The sequence below is a fragment of the Podarcis erhardii genome (assembly GCF_964252035.2).
Source record: "Podarcis erhardii genome assembly, chromosome: 13".
NCBI lineage: Eukaryota > Metazoa > Chordata > Lepidosauria > Squamata > Lacertidae > Podarcis > Podarcis erhardii.
In genome coordinates, this window is record NC_138502.1 from 52,062,640 (window position 1) to 52,072,069 (window position 9,430).

Below are 9,430 nucleotides of genomic sequence, written 5' to 3' on the forward strand. Positions count from 1 at the left end.
ACAGATAATTGGCGTTTTAGAATTTACTGTCATACCGGTACGTTGTTTTGCTGTTTGTTTGTTTGTTTGTTTGTTTGTTTGTTTGTTTGTTGCTTTTAAAGCACAGATAAATATATGTTTGGTGGCAATTAGCCATGATATTTAGGTGAAACTGAAATTCAAAGATCCATGTTGGATGCAGAACAGCTTCAGCAGCAATTTCACCGCAAAGGTCAGACAGATTTGCAACAAGGGTCCAGTTTACAAAGGAGCCAAACCAAACATTTAATGTGTTGGGGTTTTTTTACTTAACAGAACAGCCTCTGTGTGGAGGGGAGCTTATAACTGCAAGAATCACAGCAGATATGAAGGGGGATTTAGCCCTTTCCTCGCCTGCTCCAGTTCTCAGGAAGAATCCCACTTTTGAAGCTATTGCTTGGACTGGGAGGAAATACCCCACACCCCAATTCAACAGTCTTATCCAGCTTGGGTTCTTCTACGTACAGAAAGCCCTTGAGTGCTCATGGCAACTCTCAGTTTGAACAACCACTGCAAGCATTAATGACTGGAGAGCCCCAATGTTGTCGCTTGCAGCTGATGAGAGGAAGAGTAGGAAAATGCGCCCAAGGCCAAAGAAAAATAGTGAATCAGTGGGCAACTCTGCTTTTCTTTACTCAGAGCAAGGGAAGAGTTGGAACACTCAATGGGCACAAAGGATTATGTGAGCAGATGGAAGTATTATGAATACAGCAAGACCTTACAGTTGCCATGAGCTGAAGATGTCATTATAAAAATATGCCCTGAACCATCAAACAAGCATCCACTTCTCTGTGTAGTGGCTATTTTGGATTCAAGGACAACTAGCACCTGCAATTGTTCTTCAGAACGCTTTCAACAACAACTATAATTCATGTTACATCTATATATATAAACACCCTGCCATCGCCACTGTTCTAGTATCAAGTAGCATTGTTTTAATGTTTGCCCTCATACAGCTCTGAATGGCAGCGACAACTGTGCTGAAAAACAATGTGGAGTTTCAACTGCTCATGCATGGCAAAAAAGAAAAAGGTGCTTTATATTATGAAACACTATATACCCACGGCCTCTGTTGAGCAGAGCAACACCACTCTAGGCAGTGCCTGAGCATTGCTTTCAGACTTCTTAAATTAGTCGTGACCTTTAAAGTCTGAAGTAATGTATATTGATCTAATGTTTAATTGTTAGGGTCAGGAAAAAGAAAAGTCTACCACTTTTTTAAAGACGTCCCCCCACCCATGTTCTTAAGAAAATACAATGCACCACAATTGTCCATGTGGAGATGAAGGATGCCAACTACTTCTTAATAACTACACAAAGCAAGCAGGTTCTCAAAATTAACAAGAAGTTGAAATTCACAACTGGCATTTGTTTTGCCCTTACTTTCTAAAGGGCATATATATGTTGCATACTTAATTTTGCTTAATACTATAATGTGTTTGTGTGTATTTGTGTTTGTAAAAGGGTTTTTTATTAATTATGTAGAAGAAAAACAGTATCAAAACATTTTTATTTACATGTACAAAATACAGTATTTGGGGGAAAATATTTAAAAGCATATCTGTATATAAGTTGAGTGGCAATTAAGAGTTCAAAGAGCATATTTCCTCACATCTGAGAATTTTAATTTCTTTACACACACAGTGAGGACAGAGCTCACCAGTTCCTTCATTCCTGGAGCAGGCATTCCACATTCACCAGAAACATGAACAATTACCAAGCCCTGACCAATCATCTGTTTTGTATGATGGGATGGGGAAAATTAAACAGAGAATAATTGAAGGTCATCCCAGTTAACTTGTGAAACACCTAGGCTGCAATCTCAACCCAATTTACCTGGGAGTAAATGCCACTGAATTCAATAGGACTTACTTCTGAGTAGACCTGTTTGGGCTTGCAACGGTAATTGTTTAACTGTGGTTATAGTTGACCGATATCAAATTTACAGTCCCCTTCTGGGAACTTTGATTCTTTGCAGGTAGGTTTTGGGACCCTAACACAATCATCTGCACCTTCATTTCAGTTGCATTTATCAAAATACTAGGAGGGATATCATGATAATTAAATGGATAAATAAAACCACTATAACATTTGCAGTGTAGATACTGCTAAGAAACAATTACATTTATTTATTCTTGTAACAATAAAAGCAATTTTAGAAAAAACTTTTCTAAGACTAATTTCTTTTGAATCATTCTCTAAACTCCTACTACAAATAGCTTCACTTTGGTTGCACCTAAATGTTAACTGGCATGATTCCAATTAAGGAAGAGAAAAGTTCTTGAAGTTCTTCATGCTTTTCATCCTTCCTGTTCTTCTCCAGACCGGTTAACCAGTCCTTTTAGTAGCATTTAAAAAAAAAAGCTGTCTAATTCTTATTGATTTGCAGTATGCATAAAGTTCTCTATACTGGTGTTCTTTGGAACCCGGCATGAGCATTATCCGAAGGTGGAGTTGTGGAACTTCCAGTCCATGGCAGCTTTGGGTCCCATCCTTAGTCCCTGCACCCCCACCCCCACTCCTGTCACTGCAGCAACTGGATTTACAAAAACAGCTGTGATGCAACACTTCTGCACCATCAGGCAGCATCAACTGAAAATGATCCCAGAGTTGGGCAGTGATGGATGCTTCATTTGGGTTTGCTGTGAAAACTGTGCTAAGTCAAGGGACAAAACCTCAAAGGTTTTGGGCAAAAAGGTCACAGGGATTTCTGAGGGATTGCAGGGCTCCCTCCACTGTAGCAGGTGTTGACTATACCCATACCACCCAAAATACGTTCTGCCGCATGACCACCTGAGGATGCACTGGAAGCTTTCTTCCACTGCCTGCAACACCACACAGCAAGCATCATTATGCACTCCAGCACACATTTAGTGTTCCAGCCATTGCTCAGCCTGTTCCATTGTCTGCTGGCCCCTGGAGGACCAGGAGGCAAAACAGGCTCCACAGCACCAGAGAGGGTACTCGGGACTGGGGCAACGGTGCTAATGGTCTTTGCAGCCTGCTATTCCACAGCGAGACTAGAGTCACAACAGGATCACCTGCCTGATCCTCTGGAAAATCTCTCCGAGTGTTCAGGAATCCACTGTCTTTCATTAGGCTCCATCTCTGGAGGTGGGCCACAAATGACAACATATGCGTTTGGTAATTCAGTTTCATTCAGTCTCACTCTGCAGAGTTTTGTAGAAGAAGTATTTTATAAGGTGTTGTATTTTCCTTACTAAAGAAACACATGATGCATTCATCAAAACTGTTACATGAACAAATGCCTGGGCTGCTTATTTCAGGTTACAAATTGTCTTTTCAGACTAGTAAAGTCATACTAAGCATTCAGTGCACTGGCTGAAGACAAATGGCGGAAGCTGACACAAATTTCTGGCAATGCATACAGTGGAATACAAAAACCCTGTTAAACTCTATTACCCAAGAGTAATAAGATTATTAATAAAACATTTAAATATAGGATTTTTTTTCACACTAGTCCGATGTATTATTTGTCAGCTTTGATGCATGTACTAAGATATCAAGATGACTACAAAACACAAAAAAGTAAGTTGGACATACACATAATTCATTGCAATTTTGAAAAGAAAAATCAACTTATTGAAGAGCAATCCAAACCACCAAATCTGCCAGCTAGAGGGGTTAGGAGAGGTGGATCACACACACACACGTCAGGAGAGAGGGGATTTGCCAGCAGAAAACTCATATGCTGGTGGAACCACATCTGAAAACCAGTTGCTGGAAACAGGCCTGGCCCAATACATTTTGGCACCTGAGGCAAACCACAAAATGCTCCCTCCAGCCAAGAAGCAGTGAGTGAAGATCTACATCAAGAACCGGGGGGGGGGGTGTTAAAGATCTATAACAGGAACAGGGTGGGGGAGACCAGCAGACCTCCTCTTTGTCAAGAGGCCACTGTAAATGTGGGGAGGGGGCTGCTGAGGAGGAGGCAGATCCGTCTTCCAAGAAGTGTGCAGTCATTGGCGCCACTGGGCGGCAGCAGCAGCAGTGGGCAATGCATTACTTGGAGGCAGGATCTGCTGTCCCTGTGGATCCTGCCGCCTGAGGCAGTCACCTCACCTTTCCTCATATGAGGGTTGGTGCTGACTGGAACCCACAGAATGGGAGAGCGCTCTTGTGCTCAAATCCTGCTTGCAGATTTCTCACAGGCATCTGGTCAGCCACTGTGAGAACAAGGCACTGGACTAGACAGGGCTGATCCAGCAGGGCGGATAAAAAGTGAAAGAGAGTGAGGGAGCTAAACTGAAGGGCTCAAGAAGGGCCGTGGTGGGTGTCAGGTAAGGGGCAGATCAGCACATGGAAACTGCAGAGACGAGATGGATGGCAGCGCAGGGCAGTCAATGGATGGAGAGAGAATGGGTGCAGCAGCAGCAGCAGCAGCAGTGGAGACAGCTCTGGAGGCTGAAAAGGTGGACTGCACATGCATTAAGCAGCCAGCCTTCAAGAACAGCCTTCTGTGAACTGCGCATATTTCACTCAGTATTTCAACACTGGGCTACTACATTCCATTAGCATTGCCGGGTAAGACATGCACTTTGATTAATGTTTCTGCAGCTTTTACTAGAATGAGCTACAAGAAAAATGTACTGCTTGTCTTTCACAGCATTTTATCTACAAAATAACCTTCAGGTTCAACTATGGAAAACTATGCTGTTGCTGAAACTAAGCAGTTCTGGCCAAATTGGGCTATCTAACAAGAAGAAGAAGCTGCTCTGAGCTCCTTGGATAAGGAGTTGTGCATAGTGTGTGACAAACAGCAGCAGCTGAAGTGGAGCCGTGGCAGCACCACAAATTTCCCCAGACTTTGTTTCGCTCCTTCCCAAAGATCCTCCTCCATACTCTGTCCCAGTTCCGCTTATGGATGCCCCATCTGACAGAGAAGAGGAGAGTCGTAATCTTCACATTGCCATGCTTATCTTCCATAGGCATGTGGCTGGATGCCATTTGAAATAGGATGTTGGACAAGGTGGGCCCTGGTTGCGGTGCATCAAGGATCTTATCATGCTCTGATGCAAAGCCAAACCCTACTCCTATTCCTCTGTCCCACTTGTATTCAAAAAAAGTTTTTCTCTTTTTCCCTCTGAGCCCCCTCCCCACAAATTTCTGTCCCATAACACAAATCCTTCTTCTTTCAAAAAAACAATTCCCCCAATTCTTTCCCAAAAAGGAAAGAAAAGCTTTTTGCCACTCACTCATGCCAGCTCTGCCTGTTTCCCCTCCACTCCTGTTTTTCTCACCAAGTTCAGTTGTGGCTCAGACCTGCAATACCTCAAGGACTGTCTCACCGCTTCTACCTGGATGAGCCAATCGGGACCCTGAGAGCATCATCTAAAGCCCTTGTGTGCCTCCTCCATGAGAGGTCCAGAGGGTGGCAACACAAGAATTAGCCTTTTCTGCGGTGGCTCCCCACTTATGGAATGCTCTCCCCAGGGAGCCTCACCTGGCACATTCGTTACATATCTTTACAATGCCTTCATAAGACATAGCCATTTAACTCTCATGGCTTCCCCTACAGAAGACTGGGGATTTAAATTTGGCTTTTAGCTATCCCTAGCCCCTCCACTTCCGAAAACAACCCTCCTATTCCCAGGAATCTCTGAAGGGAGAACCAATTTTAGCTGTAAACATACCCATAGCATGGTACATGCTTTATGAACAATGCTCCTAGAGATCAGTTCCAATCCAGCAGAAAATATCCACTTATTTAACTGGATAGAGGAGAGGAATAATAAATATGCATTAATGACTGACATATATAATGAAGTCTTTTTCAACACTCAAAAACATTCAGCTTCCTAACACTCCAAAGTACAGGCTTTTGTAAAACGCTGGGTTTTGTTTCCCATAAAAGGATCAAAAAAGCTCTTTGCCTCCTTAGCGCCACCATGTTTTGCAGTGCAGTTATAGAAATAATTCATCACAACAAATTAAACCAGTAACTTACCAGTCCAGGATCCTGCTTCAGTTCATTCTTTAGGAACCAGCATCGTGCTGAACGTTTGTTGTGGTGCAGTGCTCTGTGTAGTAGAGAAGGAATGGGCCTTAGCTGAAAGAAGAAAAAGAGCCATCAAACACTAGCTAGACTTTTAGACAATACTTCACCAACTAGTTATCCAGACCAGATATTGCTTTGTAGCAGCAGAAGGAATACACTAATTGGAACTGTCCCAAACCTGTCAAAATTACATGTGCAAAAGCACTTCTTAATGGACTGCAATTCTCCAGGGTCTCTGGTCTGCCCAGTATTGTGGGGATGATTAGGGAGGTAAGAGAGGATATATTATTTAATAATATCCTTCCTAACTTGTGCTAGCAAGTTCCATATCCTTGCAGAGTTCCAAACATCCCCCTTTTTAAATTACACAGCGATCAGCTTGTTGCTGGATCATCTGAGTCTTACTATTAAAGATTCCTTCCTGGTAAAATCCCTTCTGATCCCTCTTAAAAAAGAATAAACACAAGAATCTGATTCATGTTAATATAAAAGTACAGTAGTTTGAGTCATTGATTCATTCGGGTTCACAGACCTATCCCTGAAGGCAGGCTTAGGTTACATAACAACTAGAACTATTCCATAAAGAAGTGAGTCCCAAGTGACTGCGACTAAGCAGTCACTTCTCCAAACACACAGCAACATACAAAATGGAGAAGACACACTGATCAGAACATGGAGGCCGTGGGCTCCTCCATGCAAGTACACCAGACCACACCCTCATTGAGTCACATGTAGTGGAAGTCTGTCCCAGCTCAGGAGGAAACAGGAAGTCTGCTCCTGAGTGGTACAAAACATCCCCTAACATGTCCACTGTAGGAATGTTGTACTTGACTGCAGTTTTACGCCCCACAAGTATAACCAGAAGGAAAAACTAAAGCAAGATGTCAAACTAGCCATGAATTGAAAACCAGACTGAGCCAACCACATTTCCCCTTCAAACTGGAACAGAATCTAAATAATTATTGAAAGTCAGTTGAACCTGAATTAGAAGTTAACCAAAAAACAAACCCCAGTCTATTGATTCAGAAACAGGTGCGGTGTTTTAACATTTGGGGTCACGCAGAAGCTATAATGAGCGCTTAAAATCAGAATTTGGGAGTTAGTCTAGGCTTCTGTACCTGACTTACCCCATTAAGACTGCAATCTACTGTAACTTGCTAGGAAGTTATGAGACAAGTGAAAAAGGACAGCATTTTTGTGTACTTTAAAGTATATTACCCATGCGGCAGTACTCAGCTAGCATCTATAGCTTTTTGCTATTGTTTATTATTGTTTCTTAACATTTGACCTAAAGGCTTGCATATGCAACAGCCCTTAGACTGCATCTAACATGGTTAGGGTGTACGTGGCTGTTGTGTCCTCCTTGCACCATGTTCCCCAGATCCCAGCCTTCCAAGACTGCTTGGCGATGGTGGCATGGGGATGTGGTAGTCGTGCACCCTTCAGTCCCAACCTTACCTTCACTGGCGAGGCTGGGACCAAGAGGTGCGTGTCTGTTGCACTCTTCTCATGCCGCCCTCCCCAGATCCGCAGCGGGCAGCATGAGGCAGCAGGGGCTGGGCAGGCACAGTGGGTATTGTTTGTCCTCTGCCTCTCTCCTTGCCCCCCTCTCTCTTTCACACACACACACAGGTGCCAGTGAGACACACTCTGCCTCTGCGTTAGTGAAAATTCTGTAGTTGACATGCATTTAATATATTCACTTTGTATTTGAGCACCACTAGTCATTTATAAGACATGTTGGACATGTTATATGAAGTTAGGAGGCTCTCCTGGTAGTCATCAAGTTTTTTTTCAGTTTGGCGCTAGGTATATACCTGTTTTTGTTCTTTTGGATATTTTGGATATACTAGTTTTAGTCAATTTTAACCCTAGAATTTTTGTCTGTTCCACTGCTTGCTGTTTTGTGGTTCTGTTATTTTTATTGTGTAAAAACTAACAGCCTCAAAACCTGGCATTGCTCAGGAATTCTAAGAAAACAAAAGATCAGTTCTGTTTTGAAAGGTCCCTTCCACCATCTTGATTCAAAATGGTGTCCAATTAAATTCAAGGAAAGGTGAAAACCTGCTTCTTGATCTCAGGAACCATAATGCAAAAGTTGGTTACAACCTTAAGAGGTGCCCAGATGCCAACAGACAAAATAATTTCCTATAATATCTTGTAGATAGTAACTTGTTAAAAACACTTGGCAAGCATTCTTAGGATGCAAGACTATACACAATTACATAGGAGCAAGTTGCTTTGAACCCAAAAGGGCATACTTCTGAATAGGTATGTACAGGATGGTGCTCTTTAAAATTCACAAATAACGAAAAATAAATACTGTCTGGTGGTATACTTTTCCCTTCTTCACTTTGGTTTGCTGCCTATCACCCAGTCAGTGTTCCCTGGGGAAATTTGTCTTTGGTTCAATTCACAGCTGTCCTTTCTCTCACTACCTTTGCACTGATTGTGAGTGCTCCAGACCCCATCCCTAGATTTATATACCTGTCAAAATCAATTGCCATTCCCCCACAATGTTCTGATCTTTTCCCACACTTCCCAGCCATAATTTTTCATGCACATGTCTCCTTCTTTATTCCCAGTGCAACAAACTTCTTTTATTTCTCTACACTTGTTCAGAAACGTTGACATGTGCACTGCATGTTTTCGGGTATCTACTTTCCTTTCTTTGTTTTAGTCTACAAAATCTTCAGATTATATATCCAAATGATAGTTTGACACATATTGACCTGAGACTGGCAGAATGGAAAGTCACTGTCGGTAAACCTCACCCCTATACAGTGGCGTAGCGTGGGTTGTCAGCACCCAGGGCAAGGCAAGTAATTTGTGCCCCCTAACCCATGGCTTTGTGCCCCCTAACCCGTGGATTTGTGCCCCCTAACCCGTGGATTTGCGCCCCCTACCCCTAACCCCCAGATGTTGCGCCCGGTGCGGCTAGGAAGAGCTGGAGCACCTGGAACAGGCAGAAAGTGCTTCTCCTGCTGATGTGCAGGCTAAAAATGCCACTGGAGTGTTATGAGGTGATGCTGTGGCAGCCATGTTTGTTCACCATACAGTATCTCAGAGAATCATCATGTCTTGATGCTCTCAGGGCCATTTGTGGCCTCACTTGAATTCAACGTGTGTCAGTAATGGTAGCAACTGCATAATTTTACAGTTTCTCCTTTTAAAGTGTTGATCCTTCAAAAACCTCAACTGTGCTCTGAATCTAATGCTAGTCTATGAAAACACTGCCATATAACCAAAGGGCACAATTTGTCTAGACATTACATCCATAGCACTGAGTAATTTCTTTCTAGCTATTGATTATCTAATGATTCTTTTAACAAGGCACTCCTGTTATGTCTGATTGATGTGGGGAATACATTTCCTCCTTCCTTTTCAGAAGTT

At 42.7% G+C, this 9,430-nt stretch overlaps 1 protein-coding gene across 4 annotated transcripts in view; it reads right to left on the reverse strand.

The window, feature by feature from the left end:
• Nucleotides 1-6,088, reverse strand: part of LOC309326412 (poly(rC)-binding protein 3-like) — a 183,191-nt gene extending 177,103 nt beyond the window's left edge. For all 4 annotated transcript variants that reach the window (XM_081835089.1, XM_081835086.1, XM_081835099.1 and 1 more), the window contains exon 1: nucleotides 5,987-6,088. The gene's annotated coding sequence lies outside the window, so the exon portion shown is untranslated. The remainder of the gene's footprint in view (nucleotides 1-5,986) is intronic.
• Nucleotides 6,089-9,430: the final 3,342 nt, after the last annotated feature.